A 21,919-nucleotide genomic window follows, 5' to 3' on the forward strand; every position below is an offset into this window, starting at 1 on the left:
CTAGTCATGTTCATGCATATTTACATTTTATTGTAACAAAAATAACTTAAGAAGACATTAAGATGTTAGAATCATTTTTAAACTCCTTGTCTGAATTTTAGATATTGATGAGTGATGCCAGATATAAAAATCAGGAAATTAAACTTTTTAAACTTCTTCCCACTTCCCTCTCCCAAACTTCTGTTTTGTCGCTGTTAGTTTTGTTATCTTGTCTTTTATAACATATTTACGTCCTATTCAGTGATCACAAACCTCGTGGTCATTTATTCTTAATTCTAATTTACATTATTCACTTCTCACCACCCACCTCTTTCTTTTACTTCAACTTTTTCATTCCTGAATTTGTCGGATGAGACCACTATTCAACATATAAGATAAAAAGACAAAACTGAAGTTACTGCTTTATAAGAGAGAACTGTGCTGGTCAGCAGAACTGACTATGAATCTCATACAGGGTTTAGGGGGAGGTGGAAGTTAGAGACAGGATTTCCAGGGGTGTAGGTGGGCAAACGTCATTGATGACACTATTGTTGATTGGTTGGCACTTGGAGGTCTGTTTAATTGAAGTGAGTCCCTCCCTGACTGGCTGACTTTCAGAAGGGAGACCTGGCACCGATTGGTTGGCTTTGAAAAGCGTGTTCACTCAGTTGCTGCGTTGTTGATCTATTGGCAGGTGAAAAACAGGGATATGTCCAAAGTCTCCTAATGTACAACAGTTCCATTTTCTTGCTGTTGTATCATCTCAGTTTTTTAGCTCTCTTTTCCTGTGGGTGTTTTTCTCTTCTACACTAGCTTGTTCATCTATCTTTGTGTGTTCTGTCCCTCTGGTATCTTTTCTTCTCTAATATTCTATACATTTTCATGTCTTTTTTTTGTTTTGAGACGGAAACTTGCTCCATCGCCCAAGCTGGAGTGCAGTGGCATGATCTCGACTCACTGTAACCGCCACCTCCCAGGTTCAAGTGATTCTCCCGCCTCAGCCTCCCGAATAGCTGGGATTACAGGCACCTGCCACCATGCCTGGCTAATTTTTGTACTTTTAGTAGAGACGGGGTTTCACCATGTTGGCCACGCTGGTCTCGAACTCCTGACCTCAGGTGATCCGCCTCATCCTCCCAAAGTGCTGGGATTACAGACTTGAGCCACCACGCCCACCAATGTCATTTTTGTTTTCATCTTTTTCATGCTTAATGTGGGCAATGCCATCCAGATGCTCTACAATCAGTGGCACAAAATTAGCACCCCATGAAACAAACTTTTATTTTCTTTGGTCTGTCTGATATTTTTCTCTTTTCTTTTTTCTTTTTTTTTTCGAAAAGGCAAATTTGTTGCCAACATTTAAAAGCTGGGAGGTGAGACATAAAATTTCAGAATTTTAGCTTCTCTTTGGAAAACAAAACCAAAAGACATGGCAATACTGGACTTACGTTCTCAGAGAGCAACAATCACCTGGAGTCTTAATTTTTATAGCTTCATGTATTTTAATACAGGAACGGCACAGAAGACAGCCAACATTAAAAACATGTACTTGCGGGCCGGGCGCGGTGGCTCAAGCCTGTAATCCCAGCACTTTGGGAGGCCGAGACGGGTGGATCACGAGGTCAGGAGATCGAGACCATGCTGGCTAACACGGTGAAACCCCGTCTCTACTAAAAAATACAAAAAACTAGCCGGGCGCGGTGGCCGGCGCCTGTAGTCCCAGCTACTCGGGAGGCTGAGGCAGGAGAATGGCGTAAACCCGGGAGGCGGAGCTTGCAGTGAGCTGAGATCCGGCCACTGCACTCCAGCCTGGGTGACAGAGCGAGACTCCGTCTCAAAAAAAAAAAAACAAAAAACATGTACTTGCATGTAGGACAACTCAGAAAAGTCTGCGGATGGAATCTGCTGTGTGATAAAAGTGCTACAAACACCAGTTAGTTGTGGTCAATAAGAAATTTGCTTGTTTTAAAAAATTCAAATGCTGGCATCATTCAGAAACATTTAACAGGTGTATCTGTAATTGCTATAAAGTTGAACTGCTGAAACTTGTTCGACAAAACTTTTGATTTGCATGAATGCTTTCCATCTCATTTATATTAACAATTCACACACAGATGAAAATGGAAAAACTGCCCATACCTGATTTCTGTCTCCAATTTTTCCACTCACAATCATATACTTAGGTACCCTTTGGCCCCATGGAAAAAAAAAATGTCTAATGTTCACAACTACCAATAACAGGAAGAAGAGGGTTTTTATTTTCTTGAGAATGAAACGTGTTTCTCATCATGGTAGATTATTAAGCCGTTCTCCACGTGCCAGCTGGATGCCTTTTGGCCTAATTGTTACATGTCTGGCATGGACGGCACACAGGTTGATATCTTCAAAAAGGTCAACCAGGCCAGCTGTGGTAGCTCACACCTGTAATTCCAGTACTTTGGGAGGCCAAGGCGAGCAGATTACTTGAAGTCAGGAGTTTAAGACTAGCCTGGCCGGGCGCGGTGGCTCAAGCCTGTAATCCCAGCACTTTGGGAGGCCGAGATGGGCGGATCACGAGGTCAGGAGATCGAGACCATCCTGGCTAACACGGTGAAACCCCGTCTCTACTAAGAAATACAAAAAATAGCCGGGCGAGGTGGCGGGCGCCTGTAGTCCCAGCTACTCGGGAGGCTGAGGCCGGAGAATGGCGTGAACCCGGGAGGCGGAGCTTGCAGTGAGCTGAGATCCGGCTACTGCACTCCAGCCTGGGCTACAGAGCGGGACTCCGTCTCAAAAAAAAAAAAAAAAAAAGACTAGCCTGGCCAATATGGTGAAACCCTGTCTCTACTAAAAATACAAAAAAAAAATTAGCCTGGTGTGATGCTGCACGCCTATAATCCCAGCTACTCAGGAGACTGAGGTGGGAGAATCGCTGGAACCCGGGGGAAGTTGGGGCAGAGGTTGCAAGGAGCTGAGATTGCACCATTGCACTCCAGCCTGGGCAACAAAGTGAGACTCTATCTCAAAAAAACAAAAAAAGGCCAACCAGGTAGGCCTCCTTGCCTCCTGCAAAACACCAATAGCTGTACTCTAGAAGCACAGATCTGTTTTGATGTCTTGTGCAATTTCTCTCACCAGGCGCTGCAAAAGAAGTTTTGAGTTGTAAGTTCAGTGGACTTCGGACACCATCTAATTTCATAGAGTGGCACAGTGCTAGGCCTGTAACGATAAGGTTTCTTTAGCCCTCCAACATGGGGCCCACTCTTGTGAGCAGCATTTGTAACCAGCTCCTTCTTGGGTGCTTTACCCCCAGCTGATTTGTAGGCAGTCAGCGGGGTAGGATCCACAGTATAGAAACTTCCTTCCCCACCCACTTTCCTCAGCTGGAGCTCAGCAAGCTAGAGGTGGCAGCACGGAAGTGGCTATGAACACAATTTGGAGACTGTTTAACATCGGCAGTTTTCAAACGTTAGTGAGCATCAGGACTACCAGGAGGGCTTGTTAGAACACACATTTTCAGGTTGGGTGTGGTGACTCAAGCCTGTGACCGCAACACTTTGGGGGCACTGAAGCAGAAGCATCCCTTGAGGCCAGGAGCTTGAAACCAGCCTGGGCAACATAGCAACATCCCATCTCTACGATAAATTGTTTTAAAAATTAGCCAGGTGTGGTAGCCTGCCCTGTAGTCCCAGCTACTTGGGCAGCTGAGATGGGAGGATCACTTGAGACCAGGAGTTCAGGGCTGCAGTGAACTATGATCACGCCACTGCACTCCAGACTGGGAGACAGAGTGAGACCTCTGCCTTGGGAAAAAAAAAAAATCACAATACTCTTAACCTTTCCCACAGGCTGCCTATTTACTCCACAGGTTTTCTTTTCTTTACATTGGTGGATATTAGTAAGAATTCTCAGAATTTCATCACCAGCCTCCTTTTCTTGAAACACTCCAGGCAGGCAGGATAGGATTGGTAGATACCTGTGTGGTCTACACGAGAAGCTTCGTTTATTTTCTTGACCGCCATGGTTTAAAGTTTCTGACAAGAATTTGTGCCCCTTAACTTAATTTGTTTACTACTGGAGAGTTTTTGCTGTGTTTTGGCACTTTTTGTTCCTTTCGTGAGATCTTCAGGAAGGAGCTATAGGCCAGCTTCCTGTACCCTCATTGTAATAAAATCCAACTCTGGGTAACTGAATGACCCTGTTCTAAATGATCAACCTCTTTCTCAATGTTTGTCCTACCCCCACACCACTTCCCACCCCCAGAGACTAGAATCAGTCTGGGGCGAGGGCCAGGTATCAGGATCTTTAGAAGCCCTCTGGATCATTCTACTGTTACGCCAAAGTTGAGAGTCACTGCCCCAGTTCAGTGCTTTTCAAATGTTAGTGAGTGTGCCAATCTCTAGGGTCTAGCTTCTGAATCTCTAGGGTCTAGATTCTGAATCAGTAGGTCTAGGGCGTGGCTCCAGAGTCTGCCTTCTATCCAGCTCCCAGTGATGGTACTGCTGCTACTCCTTAGACCACACTTGGTAGTGAACTTTTAGAGCTAACTCAGCTAATACTTTGGCCTCGGGTACGCTTAGTGCCCTGTGTCCTCAGACTCAGCGTGGCAGATGTCCTGTCTAAAGCATGGAAGGTGACGTACAGAGACTACACTTTTTGGAAATTGCTTGGGATTTGTGTGGAGTGAGGTCAGATCATCACAGAGTAAGAGCCAATCACACATTGGACCCTGAAGTTAGCCACTTGTAATTATAGCAACTGGACATTCACAAATTCTTAGGGTTCCAGGAAGGCCATGGAAAAGATAGAAACATCCCCTTAAATCCTACTTCAGAACAGACATATGATTTTTGCATAGGTACCTATCATTTGTCATCAGTTCTCCCAAGGATAAATGGGGCCACACAGAGAAATGCCATCACCAGCATGTCACCGGCATGCCACAGTGAGAGGCACGGGAGTGAGGCATAGCCAGAAAGAGAGGAACAGTGAGCAATGTTCCCATCTTCTGAGGAGCTGATGGGAGGCCAGGCAGCTGACTGCACTTTAGTAAGTGTGAAAAACAAGAAGACGTCACTGAAACTTATTCTTGGGAACACTCAGGGTAACTCTGAGAGTGGCCACAAAACCTGGGCCCAGGGCCAGGCTGTGTTAGTGCAATAGCACCACAAGATGGCGCCATTGGCTCGAGGAACACAGAGTGTCGGCCCAGTGCTGGTGAGGATTTTGTTTCGGCCCTGCTTTAGGGAACAAGGCTTAGATCTGTAGAATGAAAATGATGGAAGTGAAAAATCAGGGCTGCTAGAAGCTGCTTTTCATCAGGTCAGAAGCCTTTCTTTTTTACCATTTTAAAACATTTATTTTTTACTGATACACAAATATTTGTACATATTTATGAGGTACGTGTATCTTTTGTTACATGCATAGACTGCGTAATGATCAAGTCGGGTTTTTTATCATATCCGTCACCGCAAGTATCATTTATATGTATTTCAAACACTTCAAGCCCTCTCTTCTAGCTTTTTTGAAATATACAATACCTTGTTGTCAACTCTGGTTATCCTACTCTGCTGTCAAACATTAGAACTTATTTCTTCTAATTGTGTGTTTGTATCCATTAACCAAGCCTCTTTACCCCCATCTCCCACTACACACCCTTCCCAGCTTCTAGTGTCTGTCATTCTACTCTCTATCTCCATGAGATCAGTGTTTCTAGCTCCCACATATGAGTGGGAACATTTGACATTTGTCTTTCTGTGCTTGGTTTATTTCACTTAACATGATGACCTTCGGTTCCACCCATGTTGCTGCCAATAACATGATTTCACTCTTTTTTTTTATGGCCAAATAGTATTACATTGTGTATATGTACCATATTTTCCTTATGTATTCATCCATTGATGGGTATTTAGGTTGAGTCCATGTTTGCTATTATGAACAATGCTGCAATAAACAAGAGGGTATACATATCCCTTTAATGCACTGATTTCCTAAGCTTTGGATGAATACCCAGTAGTGGAATTGGTGAATCATATGTTAGTTCTATTTTTAGTTTCTTGAGAAATCTCCATACTGTTTTACATAATGGCTGCACTAATAATTTACATTCCCACCAAAGTATGTAAGAGTTCCCTTTCCTCCGCATCAAGCCAGAAAGCTTTGACATTCAGAACAACCTAGCAATGTCTAAGGGGCATCCAGCTGTTGGTGGCTGACCAGGTCACTCTTGTTCGCATGACAGAAGGATACCTGGAGGAGTCTTTCTACCCACTGGATTAGTGAAAATAAAATCTTTTTCTACCAACTGGTAGAATCCTCTTTTGAAGTAAAAAATCTTTTCCATTTTTTATTTTCACTTTTTCAAAGTTATTATATAGTGAAGGCTTATATGAAAGGAAATGTGTTAAAGGCCTCAAGTCCACTTAATCTTCACAGTAGCCCTGTGGCCTTGTTATTACCTCATTTTACAGGTGGGGAAACTGAGGGCTGAAGAGATTAAAGCCACTTACCCAGAAGATGAAACCAGGACTTGAACCCAGCTAGATGTGTCTCCAAAGCCTGTGAACGGAACCACTGTGCTATACCACCACCCAGTCGGTATTTATTCAGAAATGCGCACGTCTACATGGCGGCCTTTCTCAGTCCAGTCTTCTGTGACTTGCAGCAAAAACATCTTACAGAGACATGGTGTGGCAGGGGAAGAATGGGTATTTCAGGTGCCCATAAGCGGGGACCTAACCCATTCCTTAGCAGTTAAAAGTTCCCAGGACATCTTTATTTCTCTTCTTCCTTCTTCCTAGTATCTCTTCTGAGCATGAAATGCTATCAGCTGCTTCTACTAGCTGAAAAAACAACAGCTGCCTCCACAACCATCTAGGAAGGGCCCTGCACCTGGTGATTCAACTCCCTCCTTTTGCAACTTCCTTTCCAGGCCTGTCTCTCCCGCATCACCTCGCAAACACATTTCTTTTTCCTCAGTAAATTAATCTGTGAAATGGAAAGCAAGCCGGTTGCATTAATTCTTAGCAAAGTGTACACAACTGAGAGTCATTGCAACATATTATCCAAATATCATCCAAATAAGCGGTGTTTGCCTTTGGAGCAAAAGGAATGTGATTTCAGTGATGATATTTCAGCCTATATATTTTTTATAGCTCAATGCTTTTGCTGATTCGGGGAGACAGACCCTGAGGAAAAGATCACAGTCAGGGAGAAAGGGTAAGGCCTGCAACTAAAAAGGATCCATTAGTAATTATGAAATTTCACACACATCTGGTGCTAAACATTCTATGATAATAAGCAAAGCTAAAAAGAAGGCTATTTCTTTCCTAGGCTAATTCCATGGTCTGAACATAATACGCTCTTTTTTTCCTCAACTGGAGAAGGATAGACTACTTAAAAAAACAAGAAAGCTGAGGAAATCATTGGCTACTTTAACAATGATATAAACTATTCCAAGGTGACAAAATAACTCTAGTTTTCTTTATATAAAGAAAAAACTCCAGCTAATAAATGTGGAAGGAATGGTAGAATTAGAAAATCCCCGCCGGGTGCAGGGGCTCATGCCTGTAATCCCAGCACTTTGGGAGGCCAAGGCGGGCGGATCACCTGAGGTCAGGAGTTCGAGACCAGCCTGGTCAACATGGCAAAACCCCGTCTCTACTAAAAATACACAAATGAGCTGGGCGTGGTGACGCGCATCTATAATCCCGCTCGGGAGGCTGAGGCAGGAGAATCACTTGAACCAGGAGAGGGGAGGTTGCAGTGAGCCAAGATCATGCCGCTGCACTCCAGCCTGGGTGACAGAGGGAGACTTCCTCTCAAAAAAAATTTTTTTTAAAAAAAGGAAAATCCCCATCTTTCAATCCCTAATTGAAATAACTGCTTCCAGCAACATAGTGAGCAAATGAAAAATTGTAGAGAAAAGATGGAAGGTGGAGTTTGAAATGGAGGGGTCTGGCTGACATTACTGACCCCCACTGATCTTGCCTGATGGACTAAAGACCCTCTGTGTCCCTTCGGAAGTGACGCAGTAGGCAGTGGACCAGCATCTCCTGGGAAGTGCATCTCCCTCAAACATTTGCACCCATATCAAAGAAGCCTCTAGATCTGCTTCCACTCTACAGGAAGCATGGGGGATACGGGAAGAAATTAAGTGACTCCACGAGGAAGCGAACACACAGTTTCAGAATGGAGAACATTCTGCTGAGCAATGGACTCCATTTCCTCACAAAGCGGGAGTCCACTGTGCAAATGAAAAGACGTAAGAAACATAGAACCAAATACAGCATGTGGACCCCCATCAGACAAACCCACAGTAAAGGGGGAGCGAGGCTGGAGACAACTCGGAGATTTTTATGAACTTGGTCTTATGATACCAACGAATTACTTTTAATTTTGTCAGATCTGATCATGGCATTGTAATTATATATGAATATGTCCATTTTTAGAGATGTTTACTGAAGTACATAAGGGTGAAATGACATTATTTGCTTTAAAGACTACCTACCTCAACCAAAAGGAAGAAACAGGAAATGGGATGGACGGATCAAGTGCCGTGTAGTCTTTATAACTGCTTAATGTTGGTGATGTGTAGATTAGGGTTCATTTCACTATTCTCTCTATATGTGGGCCTTTTATTTTTTAAAAATAAAATTTTGTTTTGTTTGTTTTTTGAGTCAGGGTCTCACTGTGTCACCCAGGCCAGAGTGCAGTGGTGTAGTCATGGCTCACTGCAGTCTCAACCTCCCTGGGCTCAGGTGATCCTCCCACCTCAGACTCCCAAGTAGCTGGGACTACAGGTGCTCGCCACCACACCCGGCGAATTTTTTATGTCTACTGTTTAGCAGAGGCGGGCTTTCTCCATGTTGCCCAGACTAGTCTTGAACTCGTGGGCGCAAGTGATCCATCTGCCTCAACCTTCCTAAGTGCTAGGATTACAGGCATGAGCCACTGCACCTGGCCAAACATTTTTTAAAAATCAAAAAGACATGCTCACTTCAGTGACATCAAGTAGGACGAAAGGCAATTCAGTAAGTTGATGATATTTTCAGCTTTGATGGAACACATCCACAGCCCCTGGCAGAGTTCATCATCAGCGTCAGGTCCCTGAAATCATCTGTCAGGTCCCAAATGTCCCCCTTGTCAAAATGCATTGCATTCCATTTACCCATCTCAGAAAGATAGATGGCGCCATCAGCCTGGTTAGGATTGGTTTCAGCGACCAAGCATTTCTAATGAGAACACACTGCAGAAACCAACCACTTCCTTGTGTAAGACATTTAGCTACAAACCCTGGTGGTTAAGCTGCGATGGGTTCTGCCAGCTTTGAGCTTGGGTCACAGACCTGTTCGAGGGCAAGTGTTCTTCCAGCACTCAAAGAAAGAGATGCTCGTTGACGCAGATGGCTCTGAAACATATGAAAAGAAGCTCACCTCCATTCATAAGAAGAGAATGCAAATGAAAGCATACTGAGATTTTCAAGTTGTGGGAAATTATAATTGAAAACACACTCACTGGGGATGTGGGAAAACTGACATTCTCGTCCTTTACTGGCGGGAGTATAAACTGGAGCAATGCCTATAAGGGGACAAATTGGCAATGTCTAGTAAAATTACCGACGCATGTACGCTCTGCGCAGAAATTCGTCTTCCACGAATTTATGCAACTTACACTTGCTCCCACTTCAAATCACATTTGTCTAAAGTTATTTATTACTAAATCGTTTAATAGTACATGACTTGAAAACTTAACATATTTATCAGAAGGGGACTGCTAAATAAACTATGGAACAGCCAAATACTACGTAATTTTTTAAATGAAGAAACTATCTTTATAATTATATGTAACTATCTCCAAAACACAGTAAGTGGACAGAAAAAAAAGGCAAGGTAAAACAACTGTGCATATAGTTAATTTTTAAAGAAAATGAAAAAAAGAATACTTATGCTTGCATGTGCAGAAAACATTTCTGGAAGGGCTGGACACAGTGGCTTATGCCTGTAATCCCAACACTTTGGGAGGTTGAAGCAGGAGGATCACTTAAGTCCAGGAGTTTAAGACCAGCCTGGACAACATGGTAGGATGCTGTCTCTACAAAAAAATAAAATAAAATATATAACAAAAATTAGCTGGGCATGGCGGCGTGTGGCTACAGTCCCAGCAACTCATGATGCTGAGATTAGGAGGATCACTTGAGCCTGGGGAGGTCGAGGCTGCAGTGAGCTGCACTCTGGCCCGGGTGATAGAGCAATGCCCTGTTTCTAAAAAGAAAATTAAAAATAAAATATTTTTGGAAGGATGCCCAAGACACTAATAACATTGGTTGCACTCAGGTAGCTGGGAGGAGGGAGAATTTTCACTGTAAATCTTTTTGTCTTTTTACTTTAGAGCTCTTAAATCCCTGACCTTTTCAAAAAATAAAAACAATTTCCTAACACAGAAAACAAAAAAAATTGTCAGGTGACTTTCAAACCAAGCTTGAAGGGAAAACATCGTATTTTAATTAGGTGCTAGTCTGGGACTGGGAGCTGGAAATTGTACCCACTGGAACGTGGGCCACTAAATGGCAAAAAGAACAAAACACAGTTAAAGCTCCCTGTAGGGGCAAAATATTTCACAGCCAGTTAAAGCCAACTTACAGTAGCTGGTCAACTTAATGCCAGTTTCATCTTACACTCAGGCTTCACTCTCCTGATGAGCTGGTCTCTGAAATCCTGAGGAGCAGACTCTGGAGGATGTGCATGTCAGAGCCCCTGCGTTTCAGCCCATGACGGGCTCTGGGATGTGACTCTGAGAGGGAAATCCAGCTCGGCACCAGCGTCTGCATGACCCTGAAGCAGTGGCTTAGCGATTCTGGGCCTTCCGCTGGGCAAATGCACATATCAAGAATGCATCACTGAAACAGCACAGTGGACTCGAGTTGGTTTTTCAAACATGTCCGTTCAAGTGAGGACAGAGCCTGTTTTTAAAATCTATGAAACAATTCCTGTTAAAAAAAATAGTACAGGAACAACAAAAAATGTACCTGCCTTTTAGGGCTATTATGAAGATAAGTGAGTTGATACACGCACACAAAATAAAAGTCAGCTATGGCCAGTGCAGTGGCTCATGCCTGTAATCCCAGCACTTTGGGAGGCCGAGGTGGGCGGATCACCTGAGGTCAGGAGTTCGAGACCAGCCTGGCCAACATGGTGAAACCCCATCTCTACTAAAAGTACAAAAATTAGCCGGGTGTGGTGGTGGGTGCCCGTAATCCCAGCTACTTGGGAGGCTGAGGCAGGAGAGCTGCTTGAACCCGGAAGGCAGATGTTACAGTGAGGAGAGATCGAGCCATTGCACTCCAGCCTGGGTGACAAAAGTGAAACTCCGTCTGAGAAAGAAAGAGAGAGAAAGAGAGAGAGAGAGAAAGAAAGAGAAGAGAGAGAGAAAGGAAGGAAGGAAGAAAGGAAGGAAGGAAGAGAGGGAGGGAGGGAGGGAGGGAGGAAGGAAGGAAGGAAGGAAGGAAGGAAGGAAGGAAGGAAGGAAGGAAGGAAGGAAGGAAGGAAAGAAAGATGCAGCTATTATCATCAGGAAGGGAACATGGGATTTGGAAATACTTAAAGCTCAACATATCTATAGCGTCTGTTCTGCTTGACAGCAGTCAGTCATCTTAAAGGTCATGCCAGCATATCTACAGACCACACGATGTGACCACTCTGAAGAATGACAGAAGGTAGGATTTTGGAGCTGAAAGGGCTCATGTCCCTGTGGTGTCGCCTCTTAGTGTTCACTGTGTGCTTTTCTCCACAGCTTCCCAGGCATGCAAAAAACTCTACCTCCTGGTCCCTTCCTCTAAGTGAAACCACCAAACTGGATCTAGCCAATGAAATGTGAGCACAGGCGAGGACCTGGAAAGCCTGCCAGCAAACCACGTGTGGAAATGGTCAAGCCACAGTAAAGAAGGAAACTAAAGCCAGAGTGGCTGTAATCCCAGCACTTTGGGAGGGCAGATCGCCCGAGGTCAGGAGTTCAAGACCAGCCTATCCAACATGGTGAAACCTGCCTCTACTAAAAATACAGAAAAGTAGCCAGGCGTGGTGGTGTGCACCTGTAATCCCAGCTACTCGGGAGGCTGAGGCAGGAGAATCATTTGAACCTGGGAAGTGGAGGTTGCAATGAGCCAAGATCATGCACAGCACTCCAGCGTAGGAGACAGAATAAGATTCTGTCTCAAAAAAAAAAAAAAAGGAAACAATTCTTCTGTCACTGCCTAGAGAGCTGCCAAACCCATGGCAGATTCTGCATGGGTTAAAGTTTTAAAATAAACTTTTATGTGTTAAACCACTGAAATTTTGGAGTGTGTTAGTGAAGTGTAGCCTAGGGTAGCCACACCCAGCCCTTACTGGCTTTAAAGGTATCGCTGTTTTCAGTAAGGTTACAGGAGCTTACAAAATGTTTTTGCTTTTAGAGGGAAATTGACCCATGTGGTATGATGAAACCAGTTAGCTTTCAGGCTGGTCAGAATTTACAGGCTGTTTGTAATATACGCCATTCGCTTGGGTAGACAGATCTTTGAAAGCATCAGGTCCATGCGCTCGCTTCAGCAGCACACATACCAAAATCAGAATGACACAGAGAAGATTAGCAAGGATGACTCACACATTGGTGAACCATTCTATAAAACAAACAAACAAGCAAAAACTGGAACCACAGTGGCATAAGGTTGACAAAACAGAACTTTTGGTACAAAAAAGTTGGGAAACATGGAGAGTTGTCCGCTCGTTTTAGGGATGAAAACAGAGACCCTGGGAGAAGCTAGGGACCTGTCCTAGGTCACATCTAAGCCTTATAAGGAGCAAGTCTCCAGGTCAAATGTCAAGGGGGAGAGGTAAAGAGCCCTCCTGCTTTAGATCAGCCTGGTCAGGCTCAACAGGCACTCAGGGATTTCAGCACCCCCAAAAAAGTTCCTGCCTGTTCTAGGGAAAATTTTAGGGAATCGAATACCCTACATGGATCTGTCCCAAATTCAGCAACAGGAAAGAAGCACAAATGAGTGAGACCAAGGCAGGGAGCATCTAATTTGTTTCCGTACGATATTGACAGATCTTCCACCTTTTCCAGAAACGCCTAAACACTTGGTGCATATGTGAGATCTCTGGATTTTTCAATGTTGGAAATCATTTGAAAATGAAAACAAGAACTCTGTACTAATCAAACAAAATACACCTGAGGACTGCATTAGGCCTTCAGCCCATTTTGTTACCACTTCACCTTTCCTGTTTTCTTAACTGCAGGGACATGACCGTGGCGACAGCTACAGTCATACCACAGACACGTCGCTTCCAGTAGCATTACAAGATTTAGCTAACAAAACCATAGGATGCCCAGTTGAATTCAACTTTTGATAAACAATGGATAATTTTTTAGTATAAGTATGTATAGGCAATACATTTATTATAGGGTATAATTATGTCCAGGGAATATTATGTATTATATATTATATCACATGTTATATGTATCAGTATTATATTATATATTATACTTATGTAATATTCCCTGGACATAGTTATATTCTACAAATATATATATAGATATACACACACATACACATAAAAATATATACCTATACAAATTCAGCCTGGGACATGCTTATGCTAAAAAATTATTCACTGGTTATCTGAAATTCAAGTTTAACTGGTGTCTTATATATGGACCAAGACAGTTAATGAGCTCTTCTTTCTTTGGTGGTAATTTATCAGGAAATCTGGAAAACAAAGGTATCTGGGTCCAGCTAGGCTCAGAGCAAGTCACCAAAGCTCTGGTGTGTGAATAACTGTCTGGGATGATGTAGGAAGGACTTGATCCCACCCACAGAGTGGCTACTCTCCTGGGCAAATGACCACTGGAACCGGCTGTCTGCTCAGGCTCCCCTGGCTTCCTTCCAGGTGGGAGGCCTTTAGGCCACAACAGCAATGCATTTTATTCTCCCTGTCCCTTCCGCTCCCTGAGGGTCACGCCCACTCCCCATGGGTGGATCCTCTGCAGGCCGCGCTGGCTTCGGCCCTGCCCTTTCCTCTCCCTGCCATGATGGCTGCAGCAGATGCTGGGGCTCCCAGAGCACAGGTGGGCTCACTTCACTTGTCCTCCGAACACTCATCGTGCCCTTACTGCTGGTGGGGGCCAGAGCTATGGAGCTCAGCTGAGGTTGCTCCAGGCCTCCCTCCCACCCCTTGGGAGAGGGAGGCCAGCTCAGAAACCACAATCCTCCCTCCTTCCTGTAGACTTAACTATCTCACCTTGTCCACCCTGCTCCCCGGTGGAGCTGCAGATATTCCTGTTAGCCGGGAAGCCAAACAGAGATCCCAAATGCTACCATCTGCCTCGAACCACCCCCATATGGTGGCACAGGTCAGTCCCATGATTGGGCAGGGTCAGAACTGCACCACCGAACATGCCGGAAGCCCCGCTTTGTCCAAAGAGTCTCCATCTTCACTGCTCCTTCCTTGCCCTCTTCCTCCTCCTCCTTCAAAGGCACGCTGGCAAGGCAACTGGGTCCTCCACCCACATTTCAAAATGCTTTCTGACTGGGTCTCACTCTGACTTTAAAAAAAGAAAAATTCTCTTTGGGTAATTTTTCTTTTAATTGGTCAAACCAATCCATAACTGTGAAGCGCAAATAATTGTGCTTGCCCCCCAAGCCCTGTGGGGATGATGTGGTTAGTAGTATTCATAGCTGCTGATTACTGGTGCTAACCACCCCCCGCCCCCGCCCCGGGAGCCTTATTACAATGATTTGGACAAATTCACATGTGCTTTTACCCTGAGAGAGTGTTTTATTCACCTGGGTGGGTAATTTAAAGACGAGCAATATACTTCAAGTATTATGACTAGATTTGCCTTTTCCTCCTTCACTGGAGGGCCTGACTGAGTTCTCTAAGGCTGCTCCCTGGACAGGAGTGGACTTCAAGGACAGGAGTGGACTTCAAGGTTCTCACTGCAACTGTGGATTCCTGGGAGGGAGGGAGATATCCCCTCCCAGAAGTTCTGGTTGAGAAGATTTAAAGATGGATTCAGAATCTAAATTGTTTGAACAGACACTTTAGGGGATTCCAGATCCAGTGAGTCATAGACACCACTTGGAGAAAATATGAATGAAATGGTTTTCCTGGCTATTACTTGCCTAGCAGTTTTAATAAAGTTGTGTCTTAAAATTACATTTCCTCCATGGTGGCATTAGATAATTCACATTTGAGTTTAAGCCGCAAGCCATAGTCAACACGCATGCATGTCATCAGCCAGGCTGAAACTTCTAGGAGGGTCTTCAGGGCCCCACGGGCTAGGGGCTTCTTGGAAATCCCCTGCCAGTCCAATGCCGTGGGGTGGGGAAATATGAATGCCATGGTCTGTAGTCACAGCTGTCCTGGGAGAGGGATCCTTGAATTTGAGTTAAATGAAATGTAGTAAAGATGTCATTGAAATACCCTCACATCTTTTTCTGGCTTGGCCAAGAGATGAACCAACCAGGAGGACTAACAAGCGGCGGGAAAATGCTGACTTCACGCATTTACCTCCACTGGCCTCCAGGGGGCAGCAGAGCCAGGAAGACCATTCAGGCAGGCGGCTCAGGGAAAGGGAAGGTCTTGGTCGCTCTCACCTGCAGGGTTTCACGCCATGTCCTCTCAGGCTCCCGGGGGTTGCCCTCGACAGCCACGGCCGCAACTCCCACCTCTGATGGAGGCGGCCTCGGGCCCAGGAGAAAGCCAAGCGGCTGGGCAAAGGTCCAGGAGCCCCAAAAAGCTCTGTGAACTCCCGAGCCCATAAACTGGATCCAAAGTCCTGAGACCAAAGCCCACATCCACCCCTTCCAGATAATTAACCCTGAGAAAGTTACTTCTTTGCTTCCTCATCTGCGAAACAGGAATGGTGATCTACTGACCTCATGTGGTTGTTGAGAGGATTAAATGAGTTAATAGATGTTAACAACGGCTAGCACAGAGTAAGTGCTTTTTAAATTTATTATTAAGAGACAGGGTCTTGCTCTGCCGCCTGGGCTAGAGTGCAATGGCACAATCATAGCTTACTGCAACCTCGAACTCCTGGGCTCAACAGATCCTCCTGTCTCAGCTTCCCGAGTAGCTAGGGCTACAGGTGTGTACCACCACAGCTTTTTAAAATTTTTTGTAGAGATGAGGTCTCACTATGTTGCCTAGGCTGGTCCCAAACTCCTGGGCTCAAGTGATCCTCCCACCTTGGCCTCCCAAAGTGCTGAGATTACAGCTATGAGCCACCACACCCAGCCAGAATAAGTGCTTTTTAAATGCTCGCTCCTGTGTTCACTTAACTCCAAACCAGTTTTGGAAAATGTGGGATTCTGGGTAGAATCGGGGTTTTTTGTTTTGTTTTGTTTTCTGTTTTTTGGTTTTTTTGAGATTGAGTTTCGCTCTTGTTGCCCAGGCTGGAGTGCAATGGCGTGATCTCGGCTCACCACAACCTCCACCTCCCGGGCTCAAGCTATTCTCGTGCCTCAACCTCCCGAGTGGCCAGGATTACAGGTGCACGCCACCACGCCTGGCTAATTTTTGTATTTTTAGTAGAGACGGGGTTTCACCATGTTGGTCAGGCTGGTCTCAAACTCCTGACCTTGTGATCCACCTGCCTCGGCCTCCCAAAATGCTGGGATTACAGGCGTGAGCCACCGTGCCTGGCTAGAATTGTTTTTTAATAAATTAATTTGCATTTGGGTTGGATTTAGATGTTTCAAAATAATACCTAGCAGGTGCTTTGAATTGCTAATTTGACTAAATCAGTGTTGAATTAATAAGATTTTCTCTCTAAGGGTATAAACAGTGGTATACAAAGCATTATTCCAATTCTCAAAACTCTGGATACAATAAGATATCTTTAATACTAAGCTGCATTAGACATAATGTTTCTTGAAGATTCAGGATCTGCAGTGAATCTCAAATATTACTGTATTAGAGATATGCAGACATGCTGGTTCACAGGGCTGTCTTGAAGATAGAAAACTGAATAAATAAATCAGCTGGGCGCAGTGGCTCACACCTGTAATCCCAGCACTTTGGGAGGCCAAGGCGGGCGGATCACGAAGTCAGGAGATCAAGACCATCCTGGCCAATATGGTGAAACCCCATCTCTACTAAAAATACAAAAATCAACCAGCTGTGATGGTGCACACCTGCAGTCCCAGCTACTCCGGAGGCTGAGGCAGGAGAATTGTTTGAACCTGGGAGGCGGAGGTTGCAGTGAACCGAGATCATGCTACTGCACTCCAGCTTGGTGACAAAGTGAGACTCCATCTCAAAAAAAAAAAAAGAAAAAGAAAAGAAAACTGCATAAATCAGTGTTTGCTGTGGGCATATTCATTCATTCGTGTTGTTTTACATATGCTGTTGTCTACTCAGGCAGCCCCAAATGATATATGCCCACCTGGTTGCTGGTGGCCTGAGCTGGTTTTAGATCAGGGACAATCCATAGAGATATACTGAGGTCAGAATGGTGGGCTGACCTAACAGATGCAGGTAGTAGATGCTCAATAAAGGCTAGTTCTCCCAGCTCCCTTTCCAACGTCTCCCTTCATTTTTAATCTCAAATCCATTGAGTGAGATTTTTTTGAAACTGTAATTGAAACTACTTCCTATTTTCTCAAGGGGGACAGGCCAAAGGAGATAGGTTGACAAAGATTTATTTATCCATGGCTTCCACAGCTATTCCTTTCAATGCTCAAGCTGTTCTCTAGCAACTCATTCATTTTTCTTTCTCTCTCTTTCTCTAGGGTCTCTGCTAGATTTTGGTATACCTTTGAGCAAATAGAAAAGGGCTTCTAAAACAGCACATTTTCTGGTCTGACAAATTTTAAAAGGGCACCCACTCTGGATCTGAGGCCCCACTTGCCCCTTGGCTGGACCCATTGGTGCAATACACAAAATGGACAGCCACCACAGCAGCCTATTTCACCCAGTGATCCCTGAAGGCAGAAGCAACAAGGAAAGCCAGGGGCTGCATGGACAGCCAGCAGTCTGCTAGTGAGGACAGAGCTCACTGGTATTGCCATAGCAGCCCCTGGGGCTGAGAAAAGTCCCACGTTTAACTCACCCACCCTCCCTCTATAGCAACCATCACACATCTGGTTCTGCCATATTTGGCTAGGAGACAGAGATACTTCCACAGATCTTAGGAATCTTTCCTTTTAATCACAGTGGCAGGATGAGGTCATGGTCTAAAACCAACAAGCAGTGACTCAAGTCTTCTGAAGTGATAATTTTTCTCAATAACTGCTGAGTTTACTTTTGGTTAAGTCCAGTGGCTTTGCCCATGGGATTTATGAAACTCTTGACATAGCCTAACAGTCTCAGCAAACTCTCAGAATCCAATTAGTAAATAAACTTCATTGTAATTTAAGGGAAAACCACTACCTTTCCTATTTACCCTTCACACTGAAATAGTAAATGATACTGTGGGAACATTGAAGCATATCCAGAATAGACCATCAACAAAAGGCAAGATTGCCTCTCCTGAGCCGCCTCTGCCCTCTGAGATTAGAATTTGGGGAGGATGCATTCAGAAATGATTTTTTTCCCAGTAATGACAACGTTCAGTACCACATAAGAAATGAAATTGAAGCATTGATCTTATTCTTCAAATATAAGATAGCTTCAATATTAAAATTAACATATAAATTTAGCATCCATCTTATTTTCGACTCACTTCTGCTGAGTAAATGCACATATAAAGAATGAATCACTGAAACAGTATGCAGTGAAATAAAGTTCATTTTTCAAATATGTCAGTTCAAATGCAGTCAAAGCCTGTTTTCTGGGCACCCAACAAATGTTCCCAAGATGCTCCTTCTCCCACCGCTCCCACCCCCTCTATCCTTAGGGCAAGCTAGGGACCTTGGGATTTGAGTCCCTAAAGAGCAAGTCTGGTAATACAGGACTGTTACACCTCTTACCTCCTTCTCTAGTCCTGTTTCTTTTTATACATTTGAAATGTTCTTAGGCTCTTATGAGCCTGTTGACGAACTTAACAGCCTGGACCAGTGGTCCAGAATCACTGCCCCTTTTCTGTGGTACCTGTGCCTCTCAACTTTGCCCTACCATTAATTTCAGCCATATCCATGTACCTAACAAATGTCTAGCTTCTCAATTCATCTATAAAACTACTTCCTTCCACCCCCATCAACAAGAATGTTGCTATTTCTTAAAGCTCAAATCTCGAGGGCAAAACCTATTCCCAGATGTCACTAGTAAACTGGAAATTGTGGGACAGCCAGAAGGATCACCAGTGCCAAAAATTCTGGTCCTCCCCTTGGGGGAAAGAATAGCACATTTAAGCTCTTATCAGGTCCTTCACCAACCAAATTTCCAGAAACAAGCAAGTCTGATCCCAAATGTATGCTCAACCAAATAATTGACATTGATGCCAACATTGTTTGAACTAGATCCAGGGTATGTTCTAAGACTGTTTACATGTTGATGTTTACCCTTGCCCTAGAAAAGTAGGTGGGAATGGGGGAGAAAAGGCTTAACATCTCAGCATAAAAGTTTATAGCCTTCAGCCCTTTTACATGGCATAGATCTAAAAAGAAAACCCAAGGATGTGATGAAGAGGGAGGTCATTCTCACATCTTAGTGAGTGTACAAATTACCTGGAGAGGATGATAAAAATCTACTGTTTAGGCTACCAGGGATTCTGACTCAACAAGTCAGACCCAGGAATCCACACTAGAAATTAAGCACCTGGGTACATGGACCACACTTTGACACGAATGCTCTGGAACATAACTAACCCACCCACACTCACAGCATCTTAGACAGACAAAGCATTTACACCAACACTAGGAGTGGGCAGATCCACCAGAAGGGAGGAGAGGCATTGTGGTTTAATGTAGATTAACTTTCTCTATGACTGGGTTGACACACAAGTCAGACATCGGTTGATGAAAACTGAAAGTGTACAGCCTAGCCCGGCCCCCACATGTGTTGCCTGTGTGACAGAGGGAATTACAACAGAAGTTGGTTTTTTTTTTTCTCTTAATCCAGTTGTTCAGTTTCATGTGAAAGAATAACTGAGAACCTGTGGGCAGATAAGTATTCATTTCCCTTGAATTCTACATGCTGCGGCAGGATGGTCTCTGAGAGCTGAGTTAGAATCCAAGAGGTTTGCCTCTTTAACCAGAGGGGGCTCAGAAATCGGGACTCAGAGGGAGTAAAACTGAATGCTGGGAGGACATAGGATCTTAACACCCAATTTCTCATTTCTGACCCCTGACCACACTTACCCCACTGAAGCAAACATTTCTTTCTTTAGATTTTTTTTTTTTTTTGAGACGGAATCTCACTCTGTCACCCAGGCTGGAGTGCAGTGGCATGACCTCGGCTCACTGCAACCTCCACCTCCCGGATTCAAGCAATTCTCTGCCTCAGCCTCCTGAGTAGTTGGGACTACAGGCACCCTCCACCACGCCTGGCTAATTTTTGTATTTTTAGTAGAGACGGGTTTCACCATTTTGGCCAGGCTGGTCTCAAACTCCTGATCTCAGGTGATCCACCTACCTCGGCCTCCCAAAGTGCTGGGATTACAGGCATGAGCCACCATGCCAAGCCTCTTTTTTCGGATTATACTGAGGACCAAAAATACCTGCACTAGCCCACAAATAAATTGCTTTACAGATAATTCCATTTTGCTGGCCATCATAAAGAGGTCAATGATAATGATTTATAGGCAAAATCAAGCTGTAAGGATGCCGTATCAGTGAGGTTTTGTTCAGTTTGGGTGGTTCAACCTGAAGTAATATCTGAGGACAGGCTTTGTAGCATCTTGGCTTAGGTGCTGTGGTACATTATCATTATTGCTTGTTAAATGTGGGTAAACTTTTGCAATGAAGATGCCTTTAAAATACATTTGTCCTAGATAGGTCCAGACATCAGCACTTCATTGCTACATAAAATGTCCTGGACATGTCTTTAGAATCAGGGGGCAAACCACTTTCTCCTCCATGCCCTTTCTTCCTTATATAAACATTAATGTTTAAATATAACCTTAACAAGAAACCATATTTATTTATTTTTTTATTTATTTATTTTTTGAGACAAGGTCTGGCTCTGTGGCCCAGGCTAGAGTACAGTGGTACAATCTCTGCTCACTGCAACTTCCGCCTCCCCAGCTCAAGCCATCCTCCCACCTCAGCCTCCCAAGTCGCTGGGACTACAGGTACATGCCACCACGCCTGGCTAATTTTTGTATTTTTTGTAGAGACAGGGTTTTGCCATGTTGCCCAGGCTGGTCTCAAACTCGTGAGCTCAAGCGATCTGCCTGCCTCAGCCTCCCAAAGTGCTGGGATTATAGGCATGAGCAACCATGCCTGGCCCATATTTACTTTTAAACACTCTAGTGTGTAACTATGTCAATTAAATACATACTAGTCCAACTAGTACAGGGAATTTTTTCCCCTCAAAGGTTTTTCTTGTCAAAAGTGCCCAATGGAAATAAAAATGAGAAGGCTCTTTTGTTTTAAATATTTCCCTTCCCATGGGAACCCATTCAAGGGTGGGGAGCATCTCAGGCTGAGAGAACTTGCCCTTTTCCCTCCCACGACCAAAGTCTTATTCCTGCAGTGGGAGCTCTCTCTGCATCCTTGTCATGTAGAGGCTTTTATTTATTTGCTTATTTACTTTCCCTTCCACATTCATAAGTTTATTGTCTGACCTAAGCAGTCATCTTACCTTTCAAGCACTTTGAAAAATGGAAACAGTAAGTCAGAGAAGCGGTTGGTGTGAGCACCACTGAATATTACTGTTTGAAAATTCTAAAAAAAATCTGAGCAAGAAGTTTGTCATACACAGCACTTCAAGAATGTTTTTAAAATCAAAGAAAAAAGCCCTGGTTTTCAATGTTTGCCTCAAACCAGAATGCCATGTTCTCCAAGTAAGAATGAAGGAATGCATGTCTATATTCTGAA

Source organism: Theropithecus gelada, chromosome 15, assembly GCF_003255815.1.
Source record: "Theropithecus gelada isolate Dixy chromosome 15, Tgel_1.0, whole genome shotgun sequence".
NCBI lineage: Eukaryota > Metazoa > Chordata > Mammalia > Primates > Cercopithecidae > Theropithecus > Theropithecus gelada.